Below are 18109 nucleotides of genomic sequence, written 5' to 3'. Positions count from 1 at the left end.
TTATTCACGCAAATAGAATAAGCATGCTCGTTGTGCTTAGGGAAACTTGCTCATTGTCAATCAGTGTTGGGCACGTTACTTTGAAAAAGTAATTAGTTATAGTTATTACTCCAAAAAAGTTACTAATGGAGTTACTTCACTATAAAAGTAACTAGTTACCAGTAAAAGTACCTATTGCCTTACTTTTGTTACTCGCCCGTAAAAAAATGAACAAAAGAAAATAAATGATGTCATTTCTATTATTATTAGAAAAATAACAAACGAAAATAAACCCAAAATGTTGACAAAAATATCATCTAACGAATTTCAAAACACAGAAACGAAAAACTTTAAAATGGTATTAATGTAACAGTTTAACTGCTGAATCAAACAGTTATAAGGATTTATATTTATGTTTATTACACAGACTTAATAACTGTAGCTTAAAAATGAACAGAGAAAAGAACTTTGACTGAACATAAATTTATTTTATTTCACTTTGCTATTATGTAACTGAAATTCACTTTTAATTATTTTTTCATATCTGAAAAATAAAGCATCACCCTGGCATCTGGTGCAGCACGTCAAGTTTATAAAGCTTAAAACATTTTAAATACACAGAAATATAAAGCTATATGTTAGAGTTCCTTTCTTATCCCCAGGGAAAATTTATAAAAATATTAAATATATTAATTAAATACATTAACTAAAATCTCGTCCAGCGCTTTAAAATAATGCAGTGACGCAGAGCAAGCTTGAAAGCGCGCGAGGCATAGTGATAAAAAAAAAAATCTTTTAATAAATAAGGTCCTATCAAGTGTAGTAAAATGTATAGTATTAAATTCACATATTTACTGATATTCAATCAAGAGAAATCAGGCAAAATGCGTTGCTCTCTCTCTCTCCTATTTTTCCTTTTTGACGTATATATTTTATTCATCTATAGTAAATGTCAGTTTTTATTTCTAATTTTTGAAAAATATTTTTAATCCCTTTTAAACTGTAAATGCTCAGTGGCACAGTAAATGAGGGTCCCCCTCCAGTGTTAATAATAATAATAATAATTGGTTGCTTGATTAATATTCAGCGTTGCAAACCCAGTTTTTACATAAACAATAAACAGAATAAAGAATAAAGTAAGCTGCTGGTTTATCTTCACAGCGTGATGGCAGTTTTCTATGCGCTCTTAAAATAGGAATGAACAGAAGTCAGCGACCTGACTCTTAAAGGGGATGGATACTGACACACTGATTGATTTATTTTACGTAACGCCCAAAACACACCCATGAATAATTATGGGAATTAAAACACAGCCCCCGGTCCATCGCAATGTTTCACTGTTAACATCATCATCTGCCAGACCTCGCCCAACCCTAGTGGAAATGGCATCTTCAGTTGACCTGTTGCTCTGGTAGGCGAACTGATGTAGATCCAGGGTAGCAGGCAGGTAGGTAGGTTTTCAAGTGAGGAAGAACTAGTCTTTCAAAACACTGGACGGAAGTCATTCAGGGCTGAAGCAGTTGAGTGCTTTGGCACCGGCACAATTGTGGCAGTCTTGAAGATGTTTGGGACAGATGCCTCGGCCAGCGACAGATTGAAAATGTGTGCAAAAACACTAGATAGCTCCTCGGCACAAGCTCTTAGCACCAGGCCAGGTACACCATCAGGACCAGCTGCTATCCATGCATTTACTCTACTCAGCGTGTGACGAACGTCCAAGGTGCAGAGTGTGAGTGGGTGATCGTGGGTTGGAGGATCGGTTTTTGATTATACCACCTTGTTCCCACGATCAAAACAAGCATAGAAGTGGTTTAGCTCGTCAGGGAGTGAGGCACAATTGATGAAAGGAACAGTTCTGGGTTGGTTTGAAGTCAGTCAAGGTTGTATGCCTTGCCACATTTGCCGGGGGTCAGGCGAGCTGAAGTGCTCCTCAATCCGCTGTTTATAGCAGTGCTTGGCCATAGAGATCCCTTTCTTTAGGTTCCGGTCTCCAGACCTGAAGGCAGCAACTCTAGCTTTGAGCATAAGGCGAACATCTCTGTTCATCCAGGGCTTCTGGTTAGGGACAGTTATTATTGTTTTTTGTGATGTCACTCTGTGCACACAGTTGTTCATATGTTCCAGGACAGAGTTAGTTTAAATATCAGTGTTGATGTATGAGTCTTTGGGGGCCCGGGCAGTATGCTCACTCCAGTCAGTATGCTGGAACTGATGCTAAAGAGTGGAATCAGCTCCCTCCATCCAGATCTTTAAAGACCTGGTTGAAGGATTTACCCGCTGGATGTGTATCTGTGAGTGTATCTGGGGAGCAGGAACAGAGAGAGATGGTCAGACTGTCCCAGGTGGGGGAGGGGCGTGGCTTTGTATGCATCAGTCACATTGATGTAAACTTTATCCAACGTTTTATGTCCCCTTGTGGTGCAGGAAGCATTCTGGTAAAACTTTGGAAGTCCAGATCTCAGGTCACTGTGGTTGAAATCCTCCGCCACACATCCTGTGATGCAAGAAGTTAAATCAAGTTCAAACAACATGATGTACTACACATAATATTTTTCTAAATGTAATACTGGCTCATCTGTGGTGACATTTTCTTGTGAATTCATTTCAATAACTTTTAAACCTTAGATGGTACTGATATAAAACGTTGTAATAGATCAAGTCGCACCCACATGACAGACTTCAACTCTTATATTCATAAATTTAACCCTTGCTGAGCTGTGGCAACAGCAATACATTAAACTAAACTGCTGAAATATGTGCAAGTGTAGAGGTATTAGTTATTTTTCATAATATTTATTTCAAAAGTAGTCACAATAGAACGTAAACCTTTTAATATTATCATCTGAAATTTCTTAAATATGCAATTGGGCTAACAATAAGAATGTTCTTACCCCTGAAAGCCCACTGTTGAAATACAGGTCAAATGACAGTCACACTTGCAAAATGGGCAAGTGATTATTTGACAAAATATATACTGAATTTAACCACACTTTCTCGCAAAATCAGAATTAAATATTTTATGAAATATCTTTAAAGCCTACAGTAAGAAGTAAACCTAATAGGGTGATTCTCACGAAAAACAGATTTAAAAGAGTTCACACTTGAAAATTTTCAAAAGGCATTTGAATATAAAATTTCTTTTTGTTATGCAAGATTAGGGTCTGAACTTCTTAGAAATACTTTTTTTTTTTTTATTAATTTTTTCTGTATATTTTGCACCATTTTAGTCAGTCAGAGCACACACATTCTCAGTACCGCAACATGATAACACAGAACAGATATGGTTTAAAAGTTACACATTTGTTACTTTTTAAATAGATATTATTAACAGTTGTGCTCATATGTGTATATAACCCAGAAAATATTATATTTATAAGTTTCCCATTTTTTTTTATTTTATGATTTGTCTCATTACCGCAACAGATTTCATGATTCATGTCCTGTCTTTTCAGGATATTTAACTGAAAAATTACATGTATAATTACTTATTTAGTACAGATGACCTATGAAGAAGTACAATTTATCCAAATACCATTATAAACTAGAATTTGTTTTATAACAGTAAAATAATTAGTAAATAAATATGTGTTGCGGTAAAGAGAATGATGTTTCGGTAATGAGAGTCAATGTTTCGGTAATGAGTCATTACAAGGATTCCTACTTAATTAACAATAACACTTTACACAACAAACACAGAGTGTGAATGCTGTGAATAAATAACAAATGTACTTCTTGAGTTTTGTATGTAGTAATATTGAACAAAATGTGGCATTTGCTGTTGAAAATTATTCTCAGTAAGACTCAAGCTGTGAAAATATCCTATTTTGAACTGTGTATTTTAATAAAACAAATTTCAACATCTCATTTCAACAACCTCATTAGACATAAATTCCCTAAAACTTTAAACATCACTATATAACTAAATTGAAATGGAATGTTTAAATACAAAATAAGTAATTCAACATCTCATAAAACCTTTTTATTAAGTATTAATTTCATGACAGATATAAACATCAACATACAACTGAATTGAAATTAAATATTTAAGTATGAAACAAGCAATTCAACATCTCATCAAACATCTTTGTATGAAGCATTAATCTCATGAAAAATGTAAACATCAATGTGCAACTAAATTAAAATTAAACAAGCAATTCAATATACATCCAATTTGTAATACAATACGCCTCAGGTGCGCTGTTTGTGTTTAGCCCAAATATCAGGCAAAACACAGAAATGCCTAGCAGAGGAGGTGACCGGCAGAGGCTCAGGAATTTGGTCTCTGATGTCCTGGCGGTAATATCAGACCTTTTCCCCAGAAAACTTTATAGATGGAACATAGAAGCGGTTTTCCCCGGCACAGTTCATGGTGTCCACCTCATATTGGTCATCTGCAATCTGTATTTTAGAAAAAGAATTTTAAGAGTGCGCCATCGACTTGCCTCTCCAGCACTCTTTTGAAACTGGGTCTATACAAGCCTGACACTGTAGTTTCCATTGAAAGTAGTGACTTGAAATAAATTTTACCTGTGTAACTACACCGGGGAACAGATTATTGTCATATAATATATAAATTTATATCTTATTCGGAAGTTATATGGGTGTCACTGCCCTGCTACATAAATCTGTTTAGTATCTGAAATTGCATCATGTATTGTTTTATATATTGTTTATTATAAGTAAATAAAGGCTTTTTTATGAAACAACATATATATATATATAAATATATATATATATACATGTTCATGTCACTTAAAACATTAATTTCTCATTACCGCAACAGTGAATCTCTCTACCACAACAGGCCTTAAATTGTTGCGGTGTATGAGAAGGCTGTTGCGGAGTATGAGGGACCTTAACCTTCTTTGATCTCTGTGGGGCCACCATGATGCCTGGCTAAACTTTTGCTAGCTTTTTGTATTTAGACTTTAAAAACCTTAAAAATTCCCAAAACACAATAAAATTTTCAATTTTTTAAACATTAAAAACTAGCTGTTTCGGTAATGAGAAACAAAAAGTTGTGTATGCTCCCTGACAACCAAGTTTTTAACATTTATCTGGAGAGGTATAAAATTAGGTGCTTACCTGGTAGCCATCTTGGGTGTCGTAGTAAAAGGTGTCCCCCCTCTCAAAATGGCTATTTTTTTCTGTTCCTTGTGGTCTTAAATGGTGCTTGAAAATTGTTGCGGAGGCTGAGAACATTGGTTCTGACCAAAGTTATTTTTCTAAATATTTTCTTTTCTTTTACCAATGAATTCCAAGTAATACATTTTAATTGACTGTAACAATTTACTTTATGAGATACATTTAAGTTTTTTGTTATTTATTATACAATATTAAAATTGTATAATTGAAGAGCCGAGATTCAGCAATGGACGCGTTGCGGTACTGAGAATTTCACACTAAATTATAAAAAATACATAATTTAAAATATCACAATGTCTTCTTTTAATCACTTCCAATATAGCCTATGATGAGATGTTTATAAACCAGTGTTTCCCAAATTGATAGCATTTACCTGTTCATCACACTCCTTAATGCCACCTCATTAGTCTGATTTCGTGAGAATCACCCAATACTGATAGTAATTTCTGCAATAAAAATGTAATATATATATATATATATATATATATATATATATATATATATATATATATTACATTTTTATTGCAGAAAATACTATCAGTATTACTGTTTGCTTCTTACTGTAGGCTTTGAAGACATATCAAATATGTTCGATTAAAAACAGTTATAAATACAACCAAAAAAATGAGTAACCTTTAAATTTTTATATTGTTTTTAACAGGCCAATTGTTATAAAATATTGTCAGAAACTCCTGAATTACTCTTATCTGAGTTCAGCTAAAAACACTAAACTACACTACACTACACTACACTACACTACACTGTGTCGCATAGTTTGTAGACGGTCCCTAAGCTCTCGTGCAGGTCGCGGCAGCCCATAGATAACAATGTGTTCCGTGATTTTTAAAAGACAAATGTTTGAGAGGAGAAAGACGTTGTAGCTGCTTGCTTTGGATGTCAGCATTTAAAATAAGCAAGTATTATCCATTTTGCACACGCAGTTCAAAAGCTATTGGAGAAAGAAATCCGAATATGCGAATATGAAAACAACTTTACCGGAGTTGAACAGTGCCCTTCCCTCCAGCTCCACCACGCTGTTCGCCACATCGCCGCTTAACCATGTTTCAGTAAAGAACATGAGATTACAGTCCATGAGCCTTCTCTGTGTGAGGGTCCAGATCTTTAATTCATCCAGCTTTCCCGGCAGCGAGAGAACATTGGCGAGAAAGATGCCGGGTAGCGCCGGCCGGTGTGGGTTTAGCCTTAGCTTAGCACACAGACCTCCGCTCTTACCTCGCCTTTGTTTACGTTTGCGACGCCGGCGCCGGGCTCTTCCGGTCGGCGAGAGTGACTGGCTAGGTGCCAAAGTCCGGATGATCTCTGGAGGAAGCTGGTTGAAGTCAAAAGGGTGGTCAAATTTTTTTTTTTTGCAAGCGATGTTCGCACGAGTGATTCGAGCGAAAACACCGGAGATAATTAGGTAAATAAGCACAAAATTGCAAAAACTGGAGAGACGCTGAGCCTTGCGGTGTGGTCGCGCCATCAAATTGTTTATTAAAAAATGTAAAATAGTCTAATAATTAAAGATTTGCTTGTTTAATTATTAAACATAAGTCTATGTCTAATTACTTGTTGCCTATTAAGCAGAGGTAGTTTAATGTGTACATATATAGTGGAACCATTTATTAAATCTCTGAATATTGACCATATAAAATATAAGGTATATTAATATAAATACTCCATACATCAGTATTTTTAATAATGGACACGATCCATATTCTGAACACATCATTACCTGGCTACCAATCACACAGCGAGCGGAGCTGAATGTTCTATGACGTCATCGCCGCGATAGCATATAAACGCGGCTCAGACTGGCAGGTTGGTTCACGCGCTTAATCCGGAGTTTTTTCTGACTGTGCGGATGGAGAGGGAGCTATATACAGTGATGGAAAGTGATTTGATACTGGAGGAAATTCGCGATATGATGAGTGATCCCCTCCGGGCGGCTATAGTGCGAACAATCATTTTGCAGTCCTTTGTGTCGGGCTTTATGTGGGGGGCTGTCGTGGTTGCTGGTGTGTTGATCGGTGGGTCTGTTCTGTTTTGCTGTGTGAGGAGGATGTTTCGGCGCCGATAGCCCGCCTTCGGCGTCTGGGTCGAGCCGCTCTCAGGCGCTAAAATATATATATATATATAGTAACTTCGCCAAAGCTAGCTTTTTTAAAAGGTTTAGATATGTATTCTAGGGTTTTTATATTTTCTTGTGATTTTATCTTTGTATATTTAGATTTTTCTAAACTGTGTTTTTCTTGACACCAGCTTTTCCTGGTGCTGCAGTAATACTGCATTTTATAGGTCAGGCTACATTTCATAACTACATGCTGCTTACTAGCTACATATACACTGTTGACTAGACACATACTGTGATTAAATAACAATATTAGTATTTTAAATATTTTTAATGTGTGTGTATACCTACATCCAAACACCTACAAACAGTGAATTACTTCTACATTTTATTATAAAATAAAATTCTAATTTAAAATAATTTAATAAATTAATTAAATATAAAATAAACAATACAGTGAAATTTACCCACACTTGCAGGGGCGATATAGCCTAGAACTACCCTCTTCAAATGGTAGTGGACCTATAGTGCTTTAGGCAGCACTAACTGACCAGTTCCTGATTATCTGAGAGTTCTGCTCGTCTCATACTGCTGGAGCACATCAGATAAATATGCTGATCCTACACCATTAAGACATTTATAGACCAGTAATAGTACCTTAAAGTCTATTCTGTAACATACTGGTATCCAGTGTAGGGATTTAAGGATGGGGTGGGTGATGTGCTCCCTTCTTTTACTCCTAGTCAGTACTCTGGCTGCTGAACTCTAAATCAGCTGAAGCTGTTTGATGGTCTTTTTTGGGAGTCCAGTTAGGAGTCCATTACAGTAATCAACCCTAATAGAAATAAAGGCGTGGATGAGTTTCTCCAGGTCTGCTTTAGACAGAAAATCTCTGATCTTATTTATGTTCTTGAGGTGATAAAACGCTGATTTGGTGACTGCTTTGACATGACTGTTAAAAGTGAGATCAGAGTCCATTTGTACACCAAGATTACGCACTAGTTCTTTAGATTTTAGGCTTTTTGAATCCAGATAGGCAGCTAGTCTGTGCCTCTCATTACTATTCCCAAATAAAATAATCTGTTTTATCTTTATTCAACTGCAGAAAGTTCTGTCCCATCCATTTATTTATCTGTTCAAGGCATTTACACAGTGAGTCAATGGGACAGAAATCGTTTGGGCAGAGGGCCATGTAGATCTGAGTGTCAACTGCACAGCTGTGGTAAGAAATCCCACAGTCACGCATGATTTCACCCAGAGGAATCATATATATAAATTAAGTGACCCAAGAATTGAACCCTGGGGTACACCACGGGTCACTAACACAGTCTCAGAAACATTATTTTCCATTTCAACAAAGTATTTCCTTCCCTGAAGGTATGAACTGAACCATTTTAGGACAGTTTCAGAAAGTCCAACCCAGTTCTCAAGTCTATCTATGAGTGTTGTGGTCAATGGTGTCAAAGGCAGCACTAAGATCAAGCAGTAGTAGAACAGACATTTTTCCTGAGTCTGTGTTAAACGAATGTCATTGATAACCTTAATTAGCGCAGTCTCAGTACTATGATTGGGCCGGAAACCTGACTGAAATAGGTCTGGACAGTTATTAATGGACAAAGTGCATAACTTGCTTGAAGACAATTTTTTCAATTATTTTTCCAATGAATGGTAGATTAGATTTTGGTCTTTGGTAATTGTTTGATAAGTTTGTATCTAATTTTTTCTTTTTTAAGAGAGGCTTCACAACGTCTGTTTTTAATGCATTTGGAAAATCGCCTGACATGAGTGAGGTATTTACTATTTGAAGAATGTCTGCTGATATTGAGTAAAAAACATTCTTTAAAAACTTGGTTGGTAATGTATCAAGGCTGCAAGTGGATGATTCGAGGTGACTCACTGTATTAATTAAAACGTCTTCATTAATAGTGCTAAACTGGGACATGTTGACTATGATGCTTTTGCATGGTTTTGGAGAGCACATGGGCTTGTTGGTGGATATAGATGTACTGATGGCTGGATTTATTATTTAAAAATTTAGCAAACTCATTACATCTCTCAGTTGAAACTAGCTCAGGGGTCATATATGTAGGTAAGTTAGTTAGTCTGTCAACTACAGTGAAAATAACTTTGCTATTGTTAATATTATTGTTAATAATGCTGGAGAAGTAGGATTGTCTACATGTGCACATTATTTTATTGTTATCACACAATCTATCTTTAAACATTTCTTTGTGAATATGAAGCTTGGTTTCTGCCTTTCTGCATTCTCTCTTTTGGAGCTGAACTGCAGTATCATTTCTTCATGGAGCTTTCTGCTTGTATGGCATGGTTTTAACTCTAACTGGTGCAATCTCATCTAAAACACTAGCAGTTTTTGAGTTAAAACTATCCAGCAGAGTATCCACAGAGTCTGATGGTTTGCATGGTGCAGAGTAGAGGTGGGCGATACCGGGAATTTTGGTATCGATCCGATACCAAGTAAACGCAGGGCCAGTATTGCCGATATCGATACTGATACCGATACTTTTTAATATTTAAGCTTTATAGATCCAAATGATCCAAACACCTAGTATATAATTTCACCAAACAAGTGATAACAAAATACTTTAGTATCACAATCAACATTTTTTGTTTAGAAACAATGGAACAGTAACAAAACAAAGTTTAAATATAAAGTAAAAAAATATTAAAAAATAAAAAAAAAATTCTCCCCTCACTAGACATCTTTTCTAGTTCTTTCTTTCTTTGTTTCTTTTTTTTAATATAATTGTCATTTGGAAAAACAATAAAAAATAAGGAATTGTCTTCCTTTCAGTGCAATTCAAATGCAAGTTTTTCTTAAATAAACAGAGTGTAAAAAAATATTACTCAACACTAATCTCCTGAGGTAGAGGCGTGTCGACTCGAGGAGAGCGCTGAGTGGGCGGGGCCAGGCTGAGCCTACCTGGGTGGCGGTTTGGCTGGCTTTGCTGAGCCATGTGACGCATGTGCAACAACAAGAGACCAGAGAGTAGACTGTGGTGAATCCTAATGCGCAGCAGTCAGTGCGTGCGGCAGAGAAAAAAGCTTGAATATCGATATTTTTACACGAGTATTGCTCAATACCAATACCAGCGTTGGTATCGATATTATCGATATTTGGATCGATCCGCCCACCTCTAGTGCAGAGCACACTTTGCTCACAAAAAGTTCAGCTGTCATGTCATTTCTTTGGACTTTTCTTTTACCCAATCTGTCTGGCTTCACATTTCAAAGAATACACAGTAGTGATTTGACAGTGCAACATCCTTAATAGAGGCTGATATGTTGAGACCCTTCCATATAACCAAATCGAGGGTGTGACCATGACAGTGTGCGCTTCCAGTCACATGCTGAGAGAGTTCAAAAGAGTCAAATACATCATAGAGTTCTCTGGCAGAATAATCCTTGGGATTATCAATGTGAATGTTAAAATCACCAGCAATAATAAAATAATCAAAATCAGTAGAAATAAAAGACAGCATATCTGTAAAATCCTCAATAAAATCAGCATTGTACCTTGGAGGCCTGTAGACAATTACTAGTAATATTCTTGGTGCCCCTTTTAAAACTGCACCTAAATACTCAAAAGATGTGAAGTCACCAAGTGATAACTGCTTGCACTGGAATGTATCATCAAACAGCATAGCTACACCTCCACCTTTCTTGCCGGTACGTGAGACATTTAAAAAGTTAAAGTTTGGTGGATCCGACTCAATTAATACACTTTCAGCACTACAAGAATTGAACCATGTCTCTGTTAAAAACAGAAAATCAAGCCCATAATTTGTAATGAAATCATTAATTAGATAGGACTTGTTTGTTCTTTCTGCTTCTGATAAGAACTGGAATGGGGGAGATAATTAGCACACAGGGTCCGTACTTGTTTTGAAAACTTGTACTGCTGACTATTCACTATTGTAGCAGCACGGAGCCAAAATATATCAGTATGCTGGATAACTTGTGGCGGCCTCTTCCAAATAACAAAACAAAACCGTACAGAGAACAAATGTGAACTATAGCTAATACAACAGGTACTAATTAATGAATATAAAAATGTGATGGGCACAAACTATAGAGCTATGTCTAATACAGAAACAGATTTTGAGTGTGTTAACGTTGATCGGTGCAGGGTTGCAGAGCCGGAGTACAACGCGGGCAGTGGAGAGCCAGGCTGGAAACATCAGGAACAGGGCATCTCCATACATGTAAAAGAGATAGATAGAGAAAACAGAAAGGAAAGAAAGAGGGAAAAAAAGCAGGAGTTAGAATGGTTGTGTAATAATTCTGATGAGTAGAAGGACAGGGCTGATTCCTGAAAGCTGGAAACACAAACGGACACACCCAGGCAGTCCGGCCGGCTGGCCATCTCAGCACATGTGAGAGAGAGAGAGAGAGAGAGAGAGAGAGAGAACAGAGAGGGGAGGGAAGAAAAAAGGGGTTAGAATGGTTTTATAAAACTCTGCTGGAGTGGGATGGGCACTTGGAGGCAGCAGCTCAGGACATGGGGAGAGAAAGAGAAAGCAGATGATTAGAGCAGGGTTTATATATTTGCTGGATAAGCTGTAAGAGGAAGAAAATTGTAATGAGACATTATTCAAAAGCTTAATCAAATAGAAAGTTTTGAGTCTAGATTTAAACATTGAGAGTGTGTCCTAGTCCCGTATATTAATAGGGAAGCTATTCCAAAGTTGGGGAGCTTTATAAAAGAAAGATCTTCCTCCTGCATAGTTTTTTCTAATACGCGGGACTAATAACAGGCCAGCGTCTTGGGAGCGGAGTGAACGCGGCGGATTGTAAGGAGTAAGGAGTTCCTGTAAGCACTAGTAAGCACTCTTGCGGCTGCATTCTGAACTAGCTGGAGTTTATGAAGTAATTTATGTGGACTTTCAGCCAACAACACGTTGCAGTAGTCCAGCCTCGAGGTTATGAATGCATGCACCAGCTTCTCAGCATCTTCCAGAGAGAGTATACTGCGTATTTTAGCTATATTCCGTAAATGGAAGAATTCGGTTTTGACTATGCTACATATGTGTGCATCAAATGAGAGAATTGGGTCAAAGATGATCCCAAGGTTTCTCACAGTTTTACCAGGTATAATCAAGTGACCGTCTATGTCTACAGTATTAACATTTATGTTTTTATCATTTGAATAGAAGATAATAGCTAATAATACCTAATAAAACCTAATAATAGATTTTGGCACACTTTCAAAATAAAAGTTTTCTGCTGTATCATTTTTGGGGGGGACAAATCCACTTATATCTGATATTGAGTGTCCTACACCAATTAGAGGTGTGCCATATCGTATTGTACGCGATAATATTGCCAACTTTTTCGAATATTGTGAACGATATTATACCCTGAAATATCGTGCCATATCACTCACCCCTAATTATCACATCAGGGTACTACTTTTTTTAGGCTGTTTCAGCAAAAGAAAAATTCACACTGTTCTCATGTCCTTCTAAATATCTACTAGAGACAGATTATATGTGTTTTAGTATCATTTATTTTACTTTAATCCTGGATATATGGAGATATTTAGAGTGCATTATTATTATTATTATTAGTAGTAGTATCATGACATTCTAAATCATTGACAAATCTGCTAAAATATGTGCAATATCATATCGAATACAATAATAAAATCTAAGTTTTGTTTTGTTACAGAAGTGTTTTTTTGTTTGTTTTTGTTATATCACCTAAAGTATCGTTATCGTGATAATACCATGATTTTTTCTGGCCATATCGCCCACCCCTAACGCCAATGGTTATAAATCTTCTCTTTCAGCGTTTTTTGTTTTTTTCTCCCCCTAAATTGTAAATAAATACTGAAATCATCCAGACTATGAAGAAAAACATAAGGAATCATGTAGTAACTTAAACAAGTCTCAAACAAACTGAAATACTCTGTGAAGCATTTAGGTGAGGAGCTGTTAACTTGTGGTTTCTGAGGCTGGAAACTCTGATGAACCTATCCTGTACAACAGAGTTAACTCTTGATCTTTCTTTCCTGAGGTTGTCCTGATGAAGGCCAGTTTAATCATAACATATTTGATGGTCTTTGTGACTGCACTTCAGGGAGTCTTTTAAAATGATTAAAGTTTTGTTTGACATTTTTTTTTATTCTTCTTAGTTAAATAGCTCTATTTAATTTAAACACTGGTTTTAGGTGTCTAAAGATTAAGGTCTGAACAGCTGGCCTCGCTGGCAGGGTCGTTGGACCCTTTGCTCACATCAACAATGGATTTTCTCTTAATGAAATTTAAGAGAAAGTGAAAAAATATTTAAGCCCACTGTGCTTTCATTGGAGGAACATGATATTTCTGTTAAATTATCACCTCTGTGCCTGCAGCCATGTAACTGGAGTAAAAAAAAAAAACACACAGTCATTGAGGAAAGTATAAATCATAGTCAGCATGTTTATTGCTGAAGTAGAGGCAGGATCTGTGATGAGGTGTTCACTGCTGTAATGTGCAGATCAGGAGCATCGCCTGGCCTGGGCATCCGGGGGGAACAGCCCCGAATGATTATTCAGTAACCCTGAATCATAATAAGAATTAAAAAAATAATCTAAAATGAATGCATTACTATCTTCAATCCAGTAATTAGATTAAAGATAAATACTTATCCAAATAATTGTGAGTTCCTTTCTTTGTAATTTTCCTTAGTAAAAAGATATTGTAACGTCCGGCTGGACACATTGAAACGCAATGTATTCTGGGAATTGTAGTGTAGGTGCGTAGTCGCCTAGGTGCTGTACATTTAGCAGCAGGTTAAATTCTCTCTCTTTCTTATTTTTGTTGTTTTAGCACGGCCACTTGTTTTACTTTTGTGTCGTGACCAATCAGGCTACAGTAAATGCCCAATACATCGCTTTAACCCAGTTTCTGCTCATGTTTCCACTGGAATGGAACCAACATTTGAGTATTACCACCCAGAACGGGTGGAAGGAAAAGTTTAGCTCGTTCTGGCTCACGAAGCTACGGTGGAAACTACAGTAGTTCCCCTGAGCAAAAAATCTAATGTAAAACTAAAATCTAATGGAAAACTAGAATGGGAAAGGTAGGTAGTTGATATAAAATTTAAAGTAGTTTCTAAGGCGTTGCTACGCAGTTGCTTAGATACTTTAGGTGGTTGTTAATGTAAAATAACAAAAGGCTAGCGAGCTAACAAGCTAACAGGCTAAAACTAACACTCTGGCTAAACAGGCAAACTCACTGCTAAAAAAAATAACTAATAAAGTAACTTGTAAGTAACTCACTGACTACAACCACTTGAAGTTTATTTTTTAATATTTAAAACTTACCTTAGGAGTGAAAAGCATCTGCACAGTTCATCAAAAATCTTTGTCTTCTCCTATAACCACAGTTTGGACACAAATACAAATTTTACTTTTCTAGCTTTCTAACTTCATAAATCCAGAAATCAGGGATAAAAGATTTGTATAACGTACCATTTAATGAACGAAGCTCCGCTTGTCCTTGTTGAGCTTGTTTTAAAGGACAGATTGCCGTTTTTGTTCGGCCTATGGCGATGCTTGCGACCACGCCTCTTAATCGGAGCAACGGGACACACCATGAGCATTGTTCTGTTTACAGGAACACCACTGAAGGAATCTGAAATACATCAATGGCATTTTAACAGGTTAGAAACACTGCAGTATCAAGATGAGAGTTTGAAGCTAAGCTGTGATGTGATATTTGACGGCACGGTGGTTTAGTGGTTAGCATGTTACCCTCCCAGCACTGGGGTCTTGAGTTCAAGTCCCTATCTATGTGAGTTTCCATGTTCTCCCTGTGTCAGAGTGGGTTTCCTCAAACAGCCCAAAAACAAGGAGATTTTGCCCAGAACAGTTTAATACTCTAAACTGATCTGATAAATTGGATACTCTAAATTGATCTGGTAAATTGAATACTCTAAATTGATCTGGTAAATTGAATACTCTTAAGTGCTGAGTGTGAGAGGTTGTACGTAAAATGTGTAAATTGTAAAGCGTCCTTGAGTTTCTAGAAAGGCGTTATATAAGTTGAACTTCATACATCATTCTTTTAAACATCATAATTGAACTTGATTCTGTCCCATAATGCACCTTTGTTCACATTTACCTCTGGTTTCTTCGGTGGTGCTGTATCCTTGTCAGAGTCAGTGCTCTTCCACTTCCTGGTGGATTGTTTGATGGTTATCTCAAGTCTCCTGCAGGAAAACAGGACAACTCTACTAGAATACACACAGTACTGGAACTTTTAAAAAACGGACATGCACTTACTTACACACCCCGTTAGAGGTGTAAGAAAATATCGATACACTTGAATATTGCGATATTACGTTTCGCGATTCTCAAAAACACTGTATCGATTTTTTTTATTAAGTGTGTTTTTATTAAACTCCCGGTAGTGTTGTTTATTCACCCGGCCGCGAGGTGGCAGTGCTGTGATCCATCTTGATCTTTTGTGTTGTTTATTCACCCGGCCGCGAGGTGGCAGTGCTGTGATCTATCTTGATCCATTCGGCGCCTCCAGTACACTGCAAGTAAGTACAGCGCTGCATTAGCTCCCTGCTGGCGATGGCAGAATCTAAACGCGTTAATCCGGCTCCTGGGGTGTACAGAGCTGAAGTGTGGGCTCATTTTGGCTTCCACAATGAAGAAGGCACAACAAAGATCGATAAGAGCCATACCATCTGCAAATTGTGCAACGCCAAAATAAAATATTCGGGCAACACAACGAATCTGAGAACGCATTTAGCAAGACACCATTCTGATGTGGAGTTAGCAGAACCACAAACGGCTAAAAATAACGGCCAAAATAACTCAGTCAGTACTTTAATTTATTTGCAAAGATATGCGCCCTCTCAGCGTTGTAGAGAACGAAGGCTTCCGTAACATGGTGAATATAATGGAGCCTCGTTACACCTTACCCTCCCGACAACACATCACTGACATTGCTGTGCCCAGGTTGTACAAGGAGGTAAAGGCGAGGGTGGCAGAGGCTCTCAGCTCGACTGACAGGGTTGCGTTGACATGCGATGCTTGGACATCGAGGGCGACTGAATCGTACGTAACGATAACAGCGCATCATATAACGGAGAAGTGGGAGCTAGACACTTATGTTCTACAGACAAGAGCGTTGCATGTCAGCCACACAGGAGAGAACATTGCAGATTTACTGAAGGAAGCCGTTACTGAATGGAGACTTGAGGCGAAAGATCCAGTCATTGTTACGGACAATGCATCCAATATGAATATCGCGGCTAAACGTGCAGACATGACCCACATACGATGTTTTGCACACAGCCTCAATCTTGCCTCGCAGAAAGCACCTAAATTGCCAAAAGTAGAGCGACTACTCAGCAGGATCAGACTCGTTACAACCTTTTTCAGACGCAGCACTATAGCTAGCCACCAGCTAAAACAAAAACAAGATCTGCTCCAGCTACCAAAACACAGATTGATCACAGACGTTGTCACAAGATGGAACAGCTCTTACGACATGATAGAAAGATTTTTAGAACAACAAACAAAAATCTGCGCAGCACTCCTTTCAACAGAGGTCAGAAAGAGTGAAAAGGATGTCTTCACACTTAGCGAGACTGACATCACGTGTGCAGAAGAAGTGCTTAAGGCACTCAAGCCAATGAAAGATGCCACCTTGGTGATGTCAGAGGAGAGCATGCCCACTCTGGCTATCGTTGCCCCACTTCATGCCAAGCTTGTCATGGGCACAGAAGAAAGCTCAGAAGACACACAGACAGTGAAAGAAATAAAGACTGTTATAGCACAAGATCTGGGAAAGAGATATGGCAGTGAGAAGGAGACACTCTGCATGGCATCAGCCCTTGATCCTCGATTTAAGGATCTGCCCTTTCTCTCTGAAGCAGAGACCAATGACACCTACTCCAAAATAACTGCTGCCGTGGTGGCTGCCATAGAGAAGCAACAGAATGTGAGTAAATAATTAATAAATCAGCCTATTTTTAGAAATGTTTTTATTTAATGTAAAATTAAAACTTGATTTTTTTTACTGATTTGATGCTTTGATGTTTTTCAGCAACTAGAGCAGATTGACAGTCTGGTGAAGGAGACTGATCAGTTAAAGGAGGTTTATCACTCAGCTGACAATGTCCCTGCCCTTGCCTCCCAGCTACCCATAAAAAGACCAAGGGGCTCATGTGCATTGTTAGACTTGCTTGGAGCTACATTTGCCTCTACCAAAGACAATGCTGCACAAAAATCCACACATGATGTTGCTGCAGCTGAGATTAAGAGGTTCAGAGAAGAAACCCCTTTGCCACTCACAGAAAATCCCCTCAGTTGGTGGAAAGAACACGAACATGAGTACCCTCAGTTATCCAGAGTAGCAAAGAGTTTCTTGTGCATTCCTGGCACAAGCGTCTCAGCAGAGAGGGTTTTCTCCACTGCAGGAGACATTGTAACCGCACAGAGAAGTGTCCTGAAAGCTGAGCATGTTGATCAGCTTGTCTTCCTCCACAAAAACCTTGACATTAAAAAATAAGCGCTGACATACATACAAACTGAAGTAAAGTTATAACAGTACTTTTTTATTTACATTTTTTTATTTACATTATTTTTTATTTATTTTATATATAATTATTTTTTTACATTTTTTTTGTTAGGAATCAACAAAGGAATTAGTTCAGAGTATGTTAAAAGGTCACACTTTAAAGCAGGTCTTTTACAATGTTTTTTTTTTTGTACTTAACTGTTTACATAAATAATCCTGCAAGCACTTTTTCTACATGTTATGTTGATGTTAGTAACTGTTTCTGGCAGTGTTTAAAACTGTTGAAAAAAAGTAGCATGATATTGGATGCTACAGGACCTGTTATTAAGTCTAATGAAGCACCCACCATTCTGATTGTTTACAAATTAAA

General features: G+C 37.4%; 1 long non-coding RNA gene across 1 annotated transcript; it reads right to left on the bottom strand.

Moving 5' to 3' along the window:
- Positions 1 to 7886: 7886 nt before the first annotated feature.
- LOC111188277 (uncharacterized) lies at positions 7887 to 17826 on the bottom strand. Its single transcript, XR_007423890.1, has 4 exons — positions 15325 to 17826; positions 14673 to 14835; positions 14526 to 14575; positions 7887 to 11411 (listed from the first exon to the last, which is right to left on the bottom strand). It is a non-coding gene; the product is annotated as an uncharacterized LOC111188277 (long non-coding RNA).
- Positions 17827 to 18109: the final 283 nt, after the last annotated feature.

Source organism: Astyanax mexicanus, chromosome 13 (assembly GCF_023375975.1).
Source record: "Astyanax mexicanus isolate ESR-SI-001 chromosome 13, AstMex3_surface, whole genome shotgun sequence".
Taxonomy (NCBI): Eukaryota; Metazoa; Chordata; class Actinopteri; order Characiformes; family Acestrorhamphidae; genus Astyanax; species Astyanax mexicanus.
This window is presented reverse-complemented; position numbering and strand designations above follow the sequence as displayed.